Here is a 19847-nt window from a genome sequence, read left to right as displayed (position 1 = left end):
AGGATGTTTTTCTGAACACTTCAACCATGAAAACATCTGATGATGGAACTTTGAAGCACAGTTGAAACTTGTCTCTGTGGTTATTTTAAAAGCTTCTGAACAAGGGATGAAGGCAGCAATCCCTCTGTCTGCAGGCCAGGGGCCTCGTGTCTGATGTAAACCCTGTGTTTGGATGAGTATGTCGCAAAATTCTGTTGCATTTTGGAGATCTGCTCACATGACAATGGTGTCTGAAGCCACTGAAAACATCTCCTAATGTGAAACTTTTCAAGAGCGCTCTGACTTGGTTTCCATGTAAATGGGTGAAAATGCAACTTTTCAGAACTGATGCTACTGGGCATGTTCACCACGACCATAGCAAACAGTTATTCTGCACATGTGCGATTAAATGGACAGTATCAATGTTTGCCATAGTGTCAGGACTCCCAGTCCATATTCTCCTGGGACTGTGTGGTTTTATAGTTGAGAATCTCCATAATAGCAATCCAACCTGGTCATCCCTGTGTACTCGCCATTGTTAATGGTTACACTGTATTATCTCTGTGAGCGTGTGATTGCAAAAACAAAACGGCACCCACAGTCGATCTTCCAGGCAAACCATGATGCTGGTTTTCTTCTTATCATTATTTAAAATAAAGTTACTTTTGCGTCATCAAGCCCGTGTCAGCTGAGCTCGCGCCATCATCTGCACATCATGTCTGAGAAACTGCACGACAAATGTGTGCTGGAAAGATATGCACAGTGGTAAAATATGAAATCATCAGAACGCACTGATGCAAACTGGAAGTGCTCACTGCAAGGGCATGTGCGTAAACTATTTCCTGGAAGAAGAAAAAAAAATACAAAATTAGAAGAATTCAACCCTGGTTTTGGCCTGAAGGCTGTGTGTTTGACAGCCCTGGTGTCCTCAGCCCTCTGCAGCCCCTCAAGGCAGTGTCCTCATGGCTACATGTCAGAGGGAACAGTTGCTCTTTATCACGCATACTGCCAGTAAAATCCATACATTTTTGATGTTATGCTACTTCTTGTCGCTCAATGTGTCTATCGGACGTGACTCATGACCTCTGGTGCTGGATTAACGGTCAGTGGATTAATATTACAGGAACCGTAAACTTTCACAGCCTCGCGTGCCGGGAATTTACAAAAGGCGTCTCAGCCAATCAGAATGCCAGCACCGACACCGTCCCGCCACCTGATTGGTTGCTCATTTTCCAACGTGTCGACCAATGCGCGCGCGGGCAGCGCAGCGCAGCGGACCTGAGAGAGAGCAGGCGGTGAGGGAGACGGAGGCAGAGCAGCGCCGAGGAGCTCTGGAGCATCACGGTGCCGGAGCGCAGCCGACACTGACAACACGCTGACAGCACAAACGGAGAAATCATTTTTTTAGGCTTTATACGCTTCCGGTGTGTCGGTGTGTTGTTGTTGTTTTTGTATCGGAGGAGAGTCGCGCGCCAGGCTTCACTGCGGCTAATCAATTCCTTCCTCCAGACCTGCGGATTACAATGAAAAATGTAGGTGACACTTTTCATGTCACACTCCAGGAATCACAATAGGAAGAGAAGACGACACGGGAAAGAAGAGGTAAATGAAATAACGCGTTTTTCTTCCTGCGGAGTGGCCGTTTGGTTCATAAACGTGGAATAATTGTGAAGCAAGTCGTGTTTTTAACCCTGAATAACTTCAAAGCCAGACAAATTTGGTAAAGATGGAAATGGGTCACTGAGTGTCGTAGTTTGCACCTTACTCTCCTATAAAAAAAAAATTACTGATGCACAAATGAACTTAAAGGCGTCAGTGATGCCACATTTCCCTGCTAGGGCGCATGTGTGGCACTGCAATGTTTGCGCTTTTGGGTAAGCCTGTGTTTATTAATGAAAGGGAGAAACTGCTTTCTCCTCTTAATTCATGAAAGGTATTGTGTTTTTTTTTCTTTCTTTCTTCTTTGTTTCCTCAAAGGGGAAAATGGTGCCGGGTGCCGCATCTATAGGATCAGCATCCTCTCTGTGGAGCCTTTGCGTAAAAAGAGACAAAATAAAAACAGGTATTTTGCTGATTTTCGTTTTTGTCCGTGTTCTGCTGCTGCAGTGTTGGTAGACAGGCGAACTGTTTATTTTATTTTTTTTTTTTTCAATCATGAGGCTGCTCTCTCATCTGCTACTACCATACATGCACACAACACTGTAACGCCTCGGCATAATGCAACAAAACCCTCCCATTTTGTGTCTCACTGTGATGCCCTGAATGCAGCAACAGCATCACCCATACATGGAGTCACCTCGCAGCCTCTGAAAGAAAAAAGCGGGGTGATTATGTGTTTCTGTCTGTGTATGCAACATTAGAGCCATGAGGAGAAAAAAAACAGCAACTGATGATCACACACTTGCACACACGCACAGGAGAGCCATGACTGGCTCCAACATGAGCATAATTGCCTCATGAATGCTAATGCATCATGCTAATGCAGAAACACTGCAAACTGACTGCACTGTTGCCTCAGAGGCTCACAGGTGCTGGACAGCTTTCATTTATGCTGTGCCTGTGGATTTCTGGATGTGCATGTGTGCTTTTGGTATGCAGGTGTGTGTATGTGTGTGTGTAGGTGCATGTTTCTGGATGAGCAGCTTGCATTACAGTAGCAGGAAAGTGTGTGGTTGAGGATGAGGATTTTAGCCAGGATTTTTAGAGCTGCACACCTACACCTGCCTCACTGGGTTACTAAAGTGGGTCCATTTGAGAAGAGCTTCCCTTCATGCATTATTCACACACTTAGATTTGGCCTATTTAGCCACATATATGTGATATTTCACATGTCTAAATGATTTGTCATGATAATAAAAAAAAAAAAAAACAACCACTCAAAAACAAGCACAGAATACATTTTGCAATGTGTTCCTCAGCTCTGGTTGTTGATTGCATTGCTAGTTACCAGGAAGTGGAGGATAATGGAGTGGAAATTGGAGTTTATATGTATTTTAGATATACTGCGTTATGAAACACAATAGAAGCAGGAACTAGCTGATCTTATTTTCGATAAATGACATAAATGATTCATCCTACACCAATATCTGGGACTGAGTCACTCATTTTTCAGTTTTTCATCAAAACACTATAGACATGATAACAGATGGCTTGGATCAGTGCTTTTTATCCTCATAATTGGACTGCAAATAAATTAAACCTTTTTCCTGAATAAATCCAAAAATGTGCCTTTTTCATATAACCACGGTCTCTGAAAGTATTTGTAAATCATTTTACAACTCAGAAACATTCAGTTGTTATTTGTTGAAAATGAGAGCGAAGCCGCAGTGTTCAATTGTTTCGTTGATATTGTTGTGCGTGTATATTTAAATTTCCTTGAGCAGATGTCATGAAATCGCTCGCTTTGTCAAAGCACAACTCGATTTACAATCACATTAATTATAGAAAAGCTGCAAATCTTCATTGCTGAGAAGCTAAAACCAATTATTACTTGACACTTTTGGTTTGATGAATGGTTCGTTTGGCTAGTCGGTGTGTTCGAGATTGATTTTCAGGCTGAATTCATTTCAGGAATACGGTTGTTGTTTTGCTATGTAAATTGCCGTTATAATTGGGCGATTTAGTGTCAGTTCCTCACCGGCAGACAGAATAGTTGTTCTGCGAGCAGCTCTTTCACAGCAGCGCTTGACATTGATACGATGGAGGAAACCCAGCGGAGCGCTGTGCGCTCCCGCAGCAGCCTCTGTGCACCAGACTGCTGTGGAGCCACGGGACGCACGGATAACCCCAGAGCTGAGTGATCGCACTTCCAAGCTGTTTGTATGCCTATGTACGCCTACCTTTGAGTGAAATCAACAAGTTCCCTCCCACTCTCTGGGGGCTGTTGAACGGCATTGTGGGAAATGCAGGGAACGGCTGATTGAAGTGGAAGCAGGTGAGAAAGCGGCCCGATGACACTCTGCACATTACAGAGGGATGATATAACCCAGTATCAGAGGGAGGGTGTTCCTTAAACTCTAGTGTATTTTGGGTGATATATATCACCAAAGCGCAGGGGAGGAAGGTGTAATTATGGATTTTAAATCACTCTCTTGTTTGCTGCTTGATGGCCGGCTTTAGCCGGGTTATGGATGTTGGTCCCTGCAGCTCATTCCCAGCGCGGTGGAGGAGGTGGATCGTCTGCAGCCTCACCATCCATCACAGTTGTTTTATGAGTCAGCAGTGATTAATCTGATTGGTGGTGGTCAGGGCTCTCAGTGTCCCCCAGAGGAGCTTTAAACGGGCTTCATACGTAAGACAAACAGCCTTCACCGCACCCCCGGATGTTGGGGGATTTTACCGGCGGCGTGTGGAGAGTTTTCGGGCGTTCACGTCATCACCGGAGACGTGGGTACAACTGGCTGATGGTATTCTCGGCTCACAACAACCTCCAGGAACAAACACTGTACTCTTTTGTACAGTGACTCCTCCACTTGATCCAACACATCTGTAGGTGTATTTTTTATTTTATTTTTTTAGAAATATTAATCTCCAAAAGGCTCAACGCACTCATGCTAAAGCCGGAATTCTGTTATCCACGGTTTTCCACGGTTTTCCTCAGAAACGATTAAACTGAGCACGCATCCCTAATTAGTTTGTAAAAGCCTGACCCCATTTCTGTGACAGCGATTCAAGTGAAAACAGATTTTTTTGTGTTGTTTCAGAAAAATTTCATGTTTACGTGTCAACATTTTTGAAAATGATGTCCATTTACAGGGAAATAGAAATAGTTTTGCGTTTTCGCTTGAATATGTTGTGTAAACGGTGTGTTTTTGCAGCTTTTTATTTTAGTTGAACACATTTACTGTCTTTAATAGTAAGTTGACATGAAGCTGACCTGCTGGGCCGCAGCAGGGGGTTGTTATCCTGTCAGCTGGGAATGGAGATAGCAAGACTGAAGCCGCAGCAGGACCCGATGCCGTCTGGTCTTTACTGTCCTCCGTGGCAGTGGCTCCCAACCTGGTGGGGCTGGGGGGTGGAGGGTTTAAGGATTTTCTAGTACTGAGGTAGTCCTAATTAGATTAACACATATTGAGGAAAATCAGAAAAAGAATGTAGAGATGATCTGGGACAGGCTCCTGTTTGTTCGTTTGTCTGCCAGCGTTTGGCTTCACTGTAATATTTTGGCAAACGGAGCTCAGAGAGGGGCCCACAGATCTTTAAGTCTTATTTTGGTGAGAGTGTTTACAAATCTGAATTTGTCGCAGTATAACGCCTAACCTAAGTGTTAGCTGAAACCAATACAAACAACAGCTATTGGTTCACTTATGCGATGTTTTGAAAGAAAAAAAACCCTCAGCAGATCAAAGCACTTTAGTTTTTTTGTCTTAAAGTCAGTTGTTTTGGGTTGGATTCTCGAAATATGTGGAGTCGATACACACTGAAGAGATCCTTCTTGTTTATCTCAGACATTTTAAAAGAAGATTATGAGTACTCCAAATGAGTATTTTCACAGGCTGGTTGCTACACTGTGTCATTTGTGAAATGTGCTTGTTAATAAAGTATAGGTGGAAGCTGAAGGTCAAATAAAAATCTGTGATTGTCAGCTTCAAAAAAGCATTAAGCAGGCAGGAAAACTCCAAAACACTGGAATAGCTTCTCCTACTTCAGTTTCTTTTCCTTGTTTTTGAGGATGTTTTCTACCAGCTTCCTGATGATACCATCCAATGGTGCATCTCGGTGGCAAACATGTTGTTCTCTAACTGGGGGGCTTCTTCCTCCCACACTTTGAAAACCTTGTCGATGAACCAGAGCCCTCGTCATCCCTGCGTCATCACGTCATCCCTGCAGCACTCTGCCATGAAACTGTCCAGCATCCTTTTCTTTTCTTTCTTTTCTTTTAAAGTATAAAAATTTAGGTCAGTAAGAAAAGCGTACAAATGAATAAATTGTCCAAGCTGGAAATAGCAGAAGCAACTATTATTGTCTTACTCAACCAACCAGGCTGCCCACAGCTCCACATGTGCGTCATGGTCACAGTAAAACTAATCAGGACAGACAATCAGTCATGTGCAGATTTGAGGCAATAATAACAGCCTAATGGATGAACTAAGGTAATGTACATTTTTATTTAAGGTGCTTTTGATTTTAGGCCATGCTGTTCCTTTGTGTATCTGACAGTAATTGGCTCATCCGATCTCTCCAGCGATTACATGATGACTGACTGTTGGCTGTTTTTGTGTGGGAGTGTATGACTTTGTTCAGTTGTTGTCAACACAGTGTCTTTGTTGCTGGATTTAATGAGGTTTCTAATCCCCTCCGTCATTTCATGTGAAAGCATCTTGGGGCAATACGTGTTTCTTATTAGGACCTCTAGATTAATGAGAGAGAGAGAGCAGCACAGTGCTGTAGTAGTTCACACTCTGGCCTCACAGTGAAAATATCCCTGGTTTGAACCCAGGTGAGGGTCCTGCATGTGTGTGTGTGTGTGTGTGTGTTTGTGTGTGAAACAGCAGTCCTGTTTCCTCCCGACGGCTTAAAATTCATACACTTATTGATATCTTCAAATACTGTAGCTCGTAAGTGTGATCGTGTGTCTGTCAGTGTGGTCCTCCTATGATCGGTTTGTTCAGAGTGAGGATGTTCTCACGACTCAATTTTTCTTATAACTACCTGGAAATAGAATTAAGACTGGTTGAGTCGCGTTGAGCTGTTGTTCCGTACAGGTTTATGTCCAAAACGCCTTCACGATTCCTTGGTGGTTTCAGTCAAGAAGAAAGCACTTGTACATAATAAAATATCGGGTTTAACTGACTATTTCTGGTGTCCATTAATGAGGGCTGAACATCAGTTTGTTTTTGCTGACTGATTACGTCCATCTCGAATGCAGTGTGAGCTAACACTGCCTCCAACCTGGCGATGGATGGATGGACGAGAAACTGTAAACCATATTGTATGAGATTTACTTGTCACAGAACGAGGGCTTGGACTTCAAAACATGAAGTGAATTAATTACAGATAGAAAAATGCCTGCATTTAATTGCATTTTATTGATTCACTGTTTAGTGAGCTCAGATATTGGTGATGCTGATATTAAGGATAAACTGGTTTTAGCCTCAAAGCCGTGCTGTCAGGATGAGGTGTGAAAACGCGCATAATGCTAGAGTTGTAGGGGAAGTTTTTTGATATTACACTGTATTTTGCACCAGAAGATATCATTAAAGTTTGATTTATGTTACTATGGAGTTATTTTCTTCAGTAATTCTTTGATTTTTGTAAAAATCTTGACATTTTCATTATGTGTATGCTGTGCCTAAACAAAGTAAAACTTCAAAATTTAAATTTAAAGGTAATTGTGGGTAATTGTGGCACTATTTTGCTGGATCGACTCACACAAGATGAAATTGTGCAGTATGTGCAGCCTGAACTGAAATGTGTTTGACACAACTGCTTTGAAGAAAAATCCCCAAATAAGAGCCGTCATGTTGCATATTATTTCTTTTATCAGTTCTGGGAAAATTCAGTTAATTACGGAGCCCCTAATTAATTAGAATATTTGTCTTTTATCATCCCAACACGAGTTAAAGCATCGGAAATGTTGAGCAGAGGCTTTATCTGGTGTCTTCCTACAACTTCTTTTCATGGGAAGACACTTGGCAGGCAGCGATTGTTGTTAGAGTGTTTGTTGACTTGCTTTGTCGATGCGGCTTGCCAGTGTCACACCGTCTGAGCAGAGCTGAACAGCCACCAAGTGCCACTGCTGAAGCTGAAATTATTTACCAAGAGGTTAGTCATAGCACTCAGGCCTGGCGCGAGCTGAAAATGCCCCTCGCTGGACCGACACCTTCCAGTTGGCTGCGAGGGTAGCAGCTAGCTTTTTCTCTTTCTTTTTTTTTATTTCTTTTTTTTTTTTCAAATCCCCAGTCATATCCACCACCTTCAACAGATGGGACTGCGGGCAAACATCCCACTGCTGCACATACATGGTGACAGCTAAACATTATGTTGAATTTACGCCTTCTGAAGCTGTCGCATTAAAAAAAAAAAAAAAAAAAAAAAAAAATCACCTCCGTTTCCATGCAAGGGGAATAATTATCACCCGGATCACATTGACTAATTATACAGTTGATAATCTTTTGAAAGAAATACCCAAAGTGTTTTTTTTTTTTTTTTTTTTTTTTTTTTTGCAGGCCGGCAGCGTTGGGACTAACGGAGCAAATAAATCTGTGTGATGTCTTGCGATTGTCCTCATTTGCAGTGGCTGTCACTATCTTCTTCACAGTTAACGACGAGAGCATATGGTGTCATCAACAGAGACACTGCCACCAAATCAATAATTACATTTACATATCACATAATGACACTTGACAGCAATTCAGCCTCTCAGTATTGATTAAACCTCAGGTAAAGGAATAATCAGTTGATATTCTTCGCGTCATTTCACAGCTTTTCATTGTGTTTGTTTAAATGCGTCTTTACCCTTTAAAGACTTTACCTATGAGGACCAGCTTTGATTCTCCTAAATGCCAAATGCAGCTTTATAGCATGCTTTAACCCAGGAAGTGATTTAACTTTCAAATCATACAATTAGGAGTGGTATTTTCAGAAGTCTTTTTCCCCCGTTTCAACCCAGCTCGAAATGACCTAATGCTTATTTATGCCGCTGCTGGGCATTGGTATAAATAGCCCATTAGGATGAAGTAGCATTAACTGGTGAACTGACATTTCACGGATTAAACAAAAAGTCTGTGTATTCCACCCTCTTTTGCATTAATTTTGACCTTTTTTGGCCCTTAAAGGGGCCACTGACTGCATAAAGATATCATATCTTCCGGCTGCAGTGCATTTTTAAGCCTCGAGTCTGTTGACTGTTGTGAGAGCCGGAATGACGGCGGCTGGTGTGTCCTGTCAGGCTGAGGTCAGATTGTTGGCCTCCGCCGCTGACACGCTGTCTACCTGAGGAAAGACTGAAAGGATGAGAATTAGCCTTTTGTTGCATGATGACAGGGGCTTTGTGGTCAGGCTCTGCAAGATGAAGCCAGGCTGAAAAATGATCAACAGCACAACAACCATCATTTTCCATCATGTTGTATTTACAGCACCTGTTTTACTGTTACGATTATTTAAAAAATGTTGAAAAAATATTGAGATAATTTAGAAGACTGGGTCATGTACTTTCCAACTCACTCACTATTCTGTCTGCCTGTAACACACTAACTCAGTGACTTTGCAAACTAAATTCTTACTGCTGATTTGGAAATGTTTGGTACAAGAAGTCAGAAGGTTTTTGTAAATACACAAGGGTTGCAGTGAAAAAGTTTAGTGTGTCATCACTTACTTTCCGAGAGAAGTTTGTGTTTCCTGCATCTCACACAACTCTAAATGCTGCGGATGGTCCCTTGATGCTGGGAAATGGCCTTTTAGCGCTGTCTGTCCGCAGGAATTGGGGCAGGATGTAACTCAGGGAGAGACTCGGCGAAAGTAGGCCAGATGGACCCGAGACCCAAATTCCAAAAGTAACTTTGTTCTTGAGAGGAACGTTGGACATGAATGAAGTTCAGCCGCTGCTGAAAAGGACAGCTGGGGATGTTCAAAGTTCACAGACGTTTGTTAACTGCTGACTCTTTACTGCTGTGCGGGGATGCTGGAAGTTTAAACTTTCGCGGTGGTTTTATCAACCACTTGTTTGTGGCGTGTTGTTTTTATCTTAGCGTGAGATGGTCCTGTCACAGACAAGTTGTATGGAGACCGTGCAATCTCAGGCAACAGTGGATATCTGGATAACAAAAATCTCAGCTGAGACGTCGCAGGCAGTTAGGAGTGAAACAGTATATTGGTTTATTGTTAATATGAAAACAACCAAATTAAATATAGAGGCCCATTCAGTGTCCTTTTGTTTACTTCAGTGCTAGCGCTCTGCCACTTCATTCTCAAACACAAACTGGACAGCAATGGAAAGCAGAGAAATTGTGATTTTAGCTTCAAATGTGCAAAACTGGCAGTGAATTTATTGCGGTTGCCTAAAGGCAGTCATTGTTTATGATCCAGTAAGCTGATTTTAGGCTCTTTTCTTGGCTAATTAATATTTAAAAATCATATTAAAACACTCATTAAAGCCAGATTTTCTAAGCTAAAATCCTTAATAGCCATCAGCCTGTGGTTTTGATACTTTATTTTATTATGCTGTGTCATTTCTCCTTTCTATGAGGACTATTTTCTTCTGTTCGAATGAGAAGGCACTTGGAATATGATCTGAACCAGAGGTAACCGACGCCCGCACGCAGCTGCGAGCCCATAGCGTCCATGAGTGGCTCGAAATAGTGGTCAGTACAAACAACATCATTTGAAACTGCCTAAATCTTCAGGGCATTTGTAAGGAACAGCTCTTGAAATTCCTAGGAAGTCTCAGAAAGCTTGATGAACTCTGAGGTTTTACCGATCACCTCCTGTTTTTTTTTTCATCCAACTTCTCCTTTTAGAGTCACGAATCAGCCCAAACATTATTCCCCAGCTTGTTTCTTTTGGATTTGTTGTCAGTGGTGATCAATAAAAGAACCCTTAAAGTGCACGTTTGAATGGAGGGAAAGCAGAACTGAATGGAAATGTTATTGTTCAATACTACTTGGATTACTGGAACTCCTCTAGCACCCAAATCCCATTGTGTTTGGATTTGGCTTTCACTCGCCGGCATCTCTTTGTGGAGATTAAGGCATTAAAGATGCGGAGCGACATGCGTGCGCTTCTCCCTCGAGAGCTGGATGCATCCTGAGTGTGTCTTAAATGATGTCATCTTTTGTCCAATGGAATGCATCGTGATCTGCACAAGTGCATGTGGGAGAAGGTGAAATCATCAGGAGACGGAGAGGAATACACACTCGGGGTGTTTGTTGTTTTCTCAGTGAGAGAAACATGCAATCGTTGCCTCAGCTCCGAAGCGAGTATCCTACAATCATTAGAAGAGCTGCAGTGAGTCGTCGATGAGTCGTAGTCACTGTAGAGAAAATCATTGTGGAAATAGGCTGTTATTTTCACTCTCGAATCGAAAATGCAACAGAAGAAAAGTTTGAGATGTGAGATCTGTCCTTCTTTGTAATGACTATACAGTAAACGGATCTTTTCGCAGTAGAAATAAAGAGATGAAGGATGTTACTACTGAGACTCATTGATATGTTTTTCTTTTAATCTTAAAATATCCATTTTTAAAGTATTGTACTAATGTTTTCCTCAGGATCCACAAGAACTGATTTTTGGAACCTGCAACTTCCTGCTTCTCAGGACTGTTACAAACTGATATTTTCTCAATAGTTGATGTACAGTACACACCTGAGGGTAAGACAGGCCACGATGTAGAGGGAAAGGAATTTAAACTTGGAGTTTTGCCTCTGACTGTGGCTGATTCACGACAAAAAATAAGACAACTAATAAGAATATTCACTAAATAGCAAAGTCGTCTGAAAGCAACGCTGTTTTGTTATAATGGGCTCTACTTACTGGCACAAATTGTCATCATCTGTGAAATGTTTTTTTTCTGATATCATCGTGTGAATTATCAGCCATCCCATGTATTTTTTTTTTAAAATCCTTTACACATTTTCTTACACATTGAGAGGAATATGTTGTAAAGACTGAAAACATAAACATGTCACTAAAAGCAGCCCTGTACAATTTTTTTGCTTGTCAGCATTTTATACGTGTTAACGAGTGTAGTGATAGTTGACTCCAGCACGGACCAGATTACTCAACTTCCGTCTGAGATAAATCATTACGACATGATGTAGTGTCGGATTCACGAGAGTTAATGGAAGCTGGGGCCTCCTGTAATATTCCTCACTCTGCATTATGATCCAAAAACTAGGCTGCATTAATAGATTTTTATTTTTAACGCAGTTTTTATGGAGTTTCAGGACCAAGGGCAGTGCACTGACCTTTATGGACAGAGTTCACCGCAGCGACGGCTCTGCCAGCTTCGCCTCGGTCCACATTAGAATACGGCGCCACACTGTACTGGCTGCCGCCGCTGCTGGTGCATGCCCCCGTCCACTGGCACTTTTCCCAGCATGCTTCACAGAGGAGGAGAAGGCGGCGAGGTGAAGGAGGGATGAGGTGAGGATGGGGTGAATAAGAGGAGGAAAGGGAAAAAGACGAGTGCGGTGAATAAAATGACAATGCAGAGAGAGAAGGAGGAGGAGGAGGAGGAAGGAGGAGGAGGAGGAGGAGGAGGAGGAAGGTTGTGAATGAGAAAAAGGAGTAAATTCATACAGAAACAAACCGCTGTGAGATGACAGACTACCGACAGTGCAAATATGGATGCCAGCCAGCGGGATTGACTGACACTGTTTGTGTTGTTACAGAAAGAGACGCATTATAGGAAAAAAAAACAAAAAAAAAACAAAATCCAGATAATAACAAGAGGAACAAACATCTTTTTTTTCTTGCTTTCTGTCTTTTCAATGCTGCAGTGCTATTCTCAGAGAGACGCTTGAGCCCACGCACCGGCAGTGAAGAAGGAAGGAATGGAGGGAGTGAATGGATGAGTGGAGGGATGGAGGGGTGGTGTGGACGTGTTATTGGGGGGGTCGCAGCGGGGAGGGGTCCGCTGCACTAACTCACCGCCTGTCAGGGAGCTTCTGCGTCTTTAAAGCTCATTCATTCCTGCCAGGAGAACTCAGGCAGCAGCAGCAGCAGCGACGCACATATACAGTACGTGCACGTAGAGGCATGCACAATCTGCAGCAACGCCAGAAAACAACAACAATCTCCCCAGTGTGCCTGGATAATGTGGAATGACACACATAAACACACCCCTGTAAGGGGAGAAAGGAGATGTTCACTGTGGTGTGAAGCCTTCCAGCAGACACCCTCCAGGGCTGCAACTAACAGCCTTTCCATTATTTATTGACCTGTCACATATTAATAATAGATGAACTGTTTGGTCGATATGGTATCTAAATATTGTGTGAAAATGTACTTGCCCTTAACAAGAAATTACGTATCTTTCCACGAGAAGGAGCGATTCCTGTGGCAGTTCTGGTAATGGATCTTTATAAAGGCTGCTTTAAGCCTGATCGTTGGTGGTGTAGTGGTTCGCGGTGGTTTTTTTTTCTGGGTACTCAGGTTTCTTCTCGCTGTTCAAAGCTCATATAAGGAGGAAAGTATCAAGCTCTGTCAACTGTAGGAGCTTTTGGCGTTTCACAGCGATTTAATCCTCCCACTTGTTGGGATGTTGGGATTCAACATGTTGTTGAATCATACCTTCTTTCCGTTTTCAACTTAAGTATAACACAATGTTTTGAAGTGTCAGACCAACATCACATGAATTTCAGCATTTCTCCTTTAAAAATTTCCCTAAATTAAAAAAAAATTATCTTGGATTTACAATAATAAATCAAGTATTACAGTGCTGCAATATTGTGGTTATTTTGACAAAGTAGCCGAGTATGATTTACTCCAGGTGAAAAATCAACATGTTGTAATGCACAACTGTTGTTTTGCTCGTTAGATTGTTTATTTTGAAATATATGGTTTTCACAGAGAGTCTGCAGCAGCTATAACTGTTATGTTTCTGCTTTTACTCTCAAGATAAAATTGTAATAAATTGTCTCTATTGCACTTACATGGAAAAAACCCCACTTCCACTTAAAAGAAGAAGCTCTTTAAGGTCCTCCAGAGTCAGTGAGCTTTACACTTTGAAAGCCACTGACCTGATATTAGCTGTAATTGAAACAGTTTAGGTTGTTTTTTTTTCAATAGAAGTAAAAAAAATCATAAATAATAAAATGGTGAAGCATACGTTTAGCTGGTAGCACAACGACAACATATCAGATGTTAAGTCTTCACGCTTTTTGTTTTTCTTTTTCTCTCTTTACAATAGAAAAAGCTAAATGATCTTTCCAGAGAGGTTGTGACAGCTGCTGTTTGCCACTGGGTTGCATCACCTCTTTTCTCACAGGGAGTTTGGGAACTGAGGCGTAAATCTGTTGTAGGTTTTAAAAGAAATGTTTCCTTCATATTCCTGTTTTGGATTCAGTTCATTGTACATGTGTACAAAGAAAATTAGGATCCGTCTTTTGCAGATGACGTTATATAATTATAACCAAGCAAAGTTCAGAACGATCAGTCAGCCTGGCTGTCAACCTCAGTTAATTACCTGAGAGATGTGCTAATCCTTGTATCATGAAATAAAATGTCTTTCCTCAACGTTTCACCTTCTTCAGCCTCATTTTCACTGACGGATAAAGTGATTCTGACTACAGATAGAAATGTTTGTTGTTCTACTCTATACGGTTAAGTTCAGGAGGTGAACGTATGTTGTTCCTGAACTATAGGTTGTCCGGTTCCTCGTGAACAACACAGTATGGCAGCGGGCTGACAGACTGACACCACATTTCTGAATGTTTGACTCATCAGCCAAGCATTACTCACGCATTTAGGTTTTGTAACACAGTGTTAAAAATAACTGCGAATTGAAGTCGATTATCATGACGTTACTGCAATTTCAATTATTTACTGTGGATTGGACCGAGATGGAATTGTTATCCAGGGTGCGATTTTTGAGAAGTACAGTCATATGGTGAGAAGCAGAATAGACCAAGTTCGAAACTGATATTTTTAATATTAAAACACCTTCCGCGCATGTCACACCGGGACCTGAAGAGATCCTTTCCGCCTCCTTAGTAGAATTGAATATGTTTAGTGGAAACATGAAGCCGAATGTTGACTGTTTCCGAGCTTTTTTAAGACAAGTCTCTTTAATTCATTGCTCAGCTTGAGACAAATGGTGTGAAGAGTAAGAATTTGAAGTTGGCAGCCCTGATTTACTTAGATTTTTCAGTCCATATGTTTTGTGTTTTTAGGATCTTTAAAGTGCTGCAACTATGTAGGGATGATTATCTTTATTGTATCCTAATGGCTGAATCAACTCCTGAAATTCTGAGTATTGGACTTAGAATCATCATTGTTTAATGTCTGTCAGAGTTATAGGAATAATGCATGAAAGTTTATGATTACAAATCAAACTACTCATTTATCTGCAGTTTTGTACAGAAAACTGACTTAACAGATTAAACCTATGTTGTGAGTGCACTTTTATTAAACGCCGATTGTTATTGGAGTGTACAGTAAATAGGACATGGCTTCAGTACACCATCTTGTTGCTGCATGTGCCACGGCTCTGGCACACACTCTTGGCAGGGAGGCGGCGCAGCAGGCTATAGGCAGCAGGACCAATCCATACATTTGCGGAGGCGCGCAGCAAGACGAATGGCCGAGATCAGCAGGAAGACAGGAAAAAGGCAGGGAGACGGAGCGAGAGCAGCAGGGTGCTCTCATGCAGACAGACGGGCTGAAGACGCAGGCACACGGGCATGCAAAGCAGAAACTATTCAGGCATCTACGGAAACATGGGAAGGCTGCAGTGCCTGCTGGAAGACATAATAAAGGTCTTAACTCTTTCTTGGCATGTGGGCTTGGCTGCTTTCACATCTCGGTTCCCCCGCTGGGATTTACAGAGCCCTCTTTCAATCGTAATCTCACAATTTGGTAAGAGCACGCAAACTAGCAGCAAACGTCACATAAGGAACGGTTCATTTAGAGAGAGGAGGCCTGGCAGGACTAACGTTTTCTTAGTGTCGTCAGTTCATTCTACCTACACTTATTACTATAAACCATGACTCCCTCAGTGAATGAATGAATGAAATTCTGTGCTTTACTTTGAAATTGGATCTTATAATTTGATACCAAACATTCAGCCGAGGAATGTCAGTGTCACACACCGACAAATGAGCATTTCTTAGTATGATTGAAATGATTTTAGCCCTGAGTTTTAGAAAGCTTCTGTGAAAATGTGAAGCCAGTGGTAAAAAAATAGTTTGGAAATATTTTTGACATTTACCATGTTGGTTCAGCAAATAAGAATTTCTGTAAAAGGATTAGACTGAACATAAATATTTGAATCATACTCTTATCAATAAAATAACCATGTCAAGTTGCCAGTTTGTGGACATCATGACATACCAGCAGTTCTCAGTATGGGCTGGAATCTTCAACAGAGTCTTAATTTCAGTAAATATTATTCACTAAAATGCTCTTATTTCTTAAAAAAAATCCTGAAATACTGTGATACAAAGAGGCCAACGGTGATTAGTGTGTGTCCCGTGATGGACTGGTGGTGACCTGTCCGCCGCCTGTATTCAGCTGGGATTGGCTGCAGCCCCCCGTGACCTTCAGCTGCATGAAGCAGACCAGAATGGATGGATGGATGGATGTTTTATTGTGTTGTATTTGTGACCACATGACTGCACCGTCTTCCGCTTAGTTTGACCCACATGCTCAGACTCGTAGATTAATGCAGAGTAACAAGCAGAACATCTTGTAATAACCACAGACACGTTGAAAGGAAAATCCTGTCACTTCCACTTCCTGCAGACAGTGCAGTGATAACCTCACCTTGGTAAACCTTAAACTTTGTATCTGCACGCACACGCTCACAGTTATTATTGAATTGAATGCACATGTTGCCTCGAAAGCCACTGGAAGTGGAGCTATTTGTCAGCAGGGGCTTCTTAATTACGACATCTGAGGAAGCGGGTTGGAAAAGCCCCCGGAGGGTGGAGACACACTGATGTGAAGCCAGGCTGTCAGGGCAGCAGAGTGCCCTCAACGCTCCAGCAGAGACGACCGCGGCTATTTAGGTTACTGTGATTCAGGAAACAGTCCCCGGCAGCTCTAACTCGAACCCAGGAACATCCTGTCCTCACATATTTTCCCCCTCAACCTACTGTATTTTTTTTCTATTTCATAATTAATTCCTGACCTTGTACTTGTTTTTGTTTTCTGCTGTCTTCCTCCATGTCTTTGCTTTTGTGGCTGCAGCCCTGACTTCTGAGGCTGCGCTGCTGCTCCCGGGCTGTGAATCTTGTCCTGCTGGTCATATCTCTTTTGTTGCTCTCCAAAAATAGCAGAAATCGGACTGAGCTTCTAAAATCTAAAACTGCATTTTCTCATTTCTGCACTTCATGTGATTTCCATTGTATACTTACTCTTGTCTTATATGGAAACATTCATAGAGCTGCTGTCTCTCTTTGTCCTGTTAACTGAACTGCATGTGAGCATTGTCAATGTCATGTTTCACTGAGCTCTTGTTTATTTAATCCAGAACTAACTCAGTCCTCATATCAACATGTTTCTACTGTAAGAAACAAGAGCATTTTCCTATATCTAGAGTTCAGGGCCACAGACGTTTTATCTTGAATGGGCCAGAGCTGTGAGATAATGGCATAATAACCTTTCAGTTTAATCTTTTAAGTTTTAATTTGTTGTGGCTCACAATACGGAATAATATTGTAATGCTTTTTTGCAAATTCAGACAATTACTTCCAAAGATAAATACTAATAAGTTTAATGAAATACAATGAAATGTCCAAAAAGCTTCTCCAATAACTGTTGAAATATGCATGTTTTTACAAACTCGCCCTGACAGCATGAGTTAAAGGCTAATGCTGACTTGCATTTCATTTCGACATTCCCAATATCTCAGCCCAGGTCTCAGTGTTATACTCTCAGGAAATTTGCTAAAGAAAAATCAATGTTTTCTTCAAGTTTTAACAATTTGGGTTTTGGTGGTTTGGCGGCCGGGTTAAAGTCTGTTTTTGCCCTCGGTCCTGTTTTATCAGAGTTTTTGTCAGATGAATCAAACTAAATAACGCTCGAGCTTGCACTAACATCAGCAGCACTTGAACAGAAGACTGAATGTTGTCAGACTTGATCACTACGTCCACTTCATGAGGATGTAGGCTGTAAGGAGCAATTAAACATTCAACAACAACAACAAAAAAAAGACTTTGTTTGATTTTTCCTGACAGCAGTGTTTTCCTACTCTGTGATGCTGCAGGCTTCATTCTGTAAGCAGAACACACTCACACACATCTGTGGTCTCTCTTTCCTCTGTCCTTCTGTCGGATGACTCCATATGGCATCTGTCACGTCGCCTGCTCTCATTTATCAAAGTCGGATCACGGCTGCTCCCATCTCCTCTGTCAGCTGATGTTTATATTTAACTGTGGTTGTAGGAAGTGCTGCATCTATTTTTCTGTATAATGTTGATATATAATGGCAGTAGTGCCCTCTGTTCAGTACAACTAGTGTTTTCAGAAGCTGCTCGAGGCCAAAGTGTTTAATAAAATGACCCCAACTGTCCCTGCTTGTCCCCATAACCCTAACGGGAGACTTCCTGGAGAAATTTCCCCTCGGCTCAGATTAACTTCTGGTGCTGTTTGTGCATTTCTTCTCACAGGAGGCAACAAAGCCAACCTTATGAGTAAAAGCTTAACTGTCTCAGAGTAAATAGCACAGGGTGCCAGCGTCAAATCATTCAAAATGCTGCAGAATAGCTACAGCCACAAACACGAATGAGCCGATCAAATGAGAAGATTTATGTCTTTTTTTTTTCACTTGTCTTTGCAAACACTTGCTTGTCGTTGCCATTCCGAGCTACAAATGTGCCTCTTTGCACACATGCTTTGGTATTTGATGAAGTATTAGTGCAGTCAGTTTGCTACGAGCCTGTGTGTCACGTCAAATATAAGTTGTTGACATCTGTCTCGGGCTGTGACGTGTTTTTGCTCTTGTTTTATCATCTGACAGAAAAAAACTGCCTCAGAAAATACAGCAAGACAAAAATGTGAACCTTTAACAACACAAATACATGTGTACCTTGAATAATTGACTGATGAAATTTAAGAATTAATGCAAAGGTTTCCTTTCACTGATAAACGATGCTCTAATTGTCAGACACAACCTGAGTATTGTGATCATTAATATTTTGATAGAAGCGATTAATGCAGTGTGTTACTGTGAATCAGAAAGGAAAACATGACTCCAGTTTGTAGTTTATTTAATTTGTAAGCACGTTTTCTCACATAATGCAACTGCTACAGATTCCTTTTTAAATACAATTTGGACAAATGCTGCTGATTTAGGTAACAACAATGTTTTTTTAATTTAATTTTATTTTTGTTATTAAGAAGCTAGAAGTGTTTTTTGCCCATGTGGAGGTCTCATCACGTGCTTTAACTCTAATACCAAAGCTGGAGTATTCTCATTTGAACTGTACCGCACATCTAATGGTCGAACATTTGTGGGAGCTGCATCTCCAAATCTTCTCTGTCGACGTCCAGCAGTTTTCTTCACTCTCATTTTGAGCTTCTGGTGCTGCAGCACATTCAGCCACCTTGACTGTCTTTTGACAAACACTGTTTGAAGAGTAGAATTGTGAGCAGGCGGCTTTTATTCAGCATACCACTGAAACTCCTGTTTGTTCATCAATGAACTGTTAAATTGCCAATTTGTCTGAAGATGGAAGTCAAGTCAAGCAGCTTTGCTGCTCATCAGTGCACATTCTTTAGAGGTGTGGCAGCAGCTTTCCATTGGTATAGCATTCATTGGCTAGAAACATTGTTTCAACCAAGAAAACATACCAGTCCCACATTTCCTTATTTTTTATACGCATTTTGTCTACATTGTCTTTTTGGACAACAATGCCGTGAATTCAGCTCAAATCTAAAACCCAGTCATAATAAATATACAGCCTAAAGTATCTGAATCTGCTCTCACACTCTGCATGTGTGTTTTTCTCTGGCAGTGTGAAAACTGATGAACAAGTGGATGCCAACCTGTGAAGGACCTGAAGAACCAGAGAGTGGAGTCTGATCCAGACTGTCCCTCTGCCAAGTGGAGGTTTCCTGGGAAATATTTACCAGCTGAGGCTTCTCGCGAACTCCTCCTGCTCCTCTTTTCTTTTTTTCTTCTTCTTCTTTTTTTTTGTCCTCTTTGACGAGGGTGCGATCGAGGTTTCGAACCTCTTTCTATCTCGTCTGCTGATCAGTTCCAAGCAA

General features: G+C 41.6%; 1 long non-coding RNA gene across 1 annotated transcript; it reads left to right on the top strand.

Moving 5' to 3' along the window:
* The first annotated feature begins 1565 nt into the window (after nt 1-1565).
* On the top strand, nt 1566-19735 carry LOC115409480 (uncharacterized). The gene is made up of 3 exons (XR_003933953.1): nt 1566-1581; nt 1957-2041; nt 19595-19735. It is a non-coding gene; the product is annotated as an uncharacterized LOC115409480 (long non-coding RNA).
* The last annotated feature ends 112 nt before the right edge of the window (nt 19736-19847 follow it).

The sequence above is a fragment of the Salarias fasciatus genome, chromosome 22 (assembly GCF_902148845.1).
Source record: "Salarias fasciatus chromosome 22, fSalaFa1.1, whole genome shotgun sequence".
In the NCBI taxonomy this organism is placed as follows: Eukaryota; Metazoa; Chordata; class Actinopteri; order Blenniiformes; family Blenniidae; genus Salarias; species Salarias fasciatus.
This window is presented reverse-complemented; position numbering and strand designations above follow the sequence as displayed.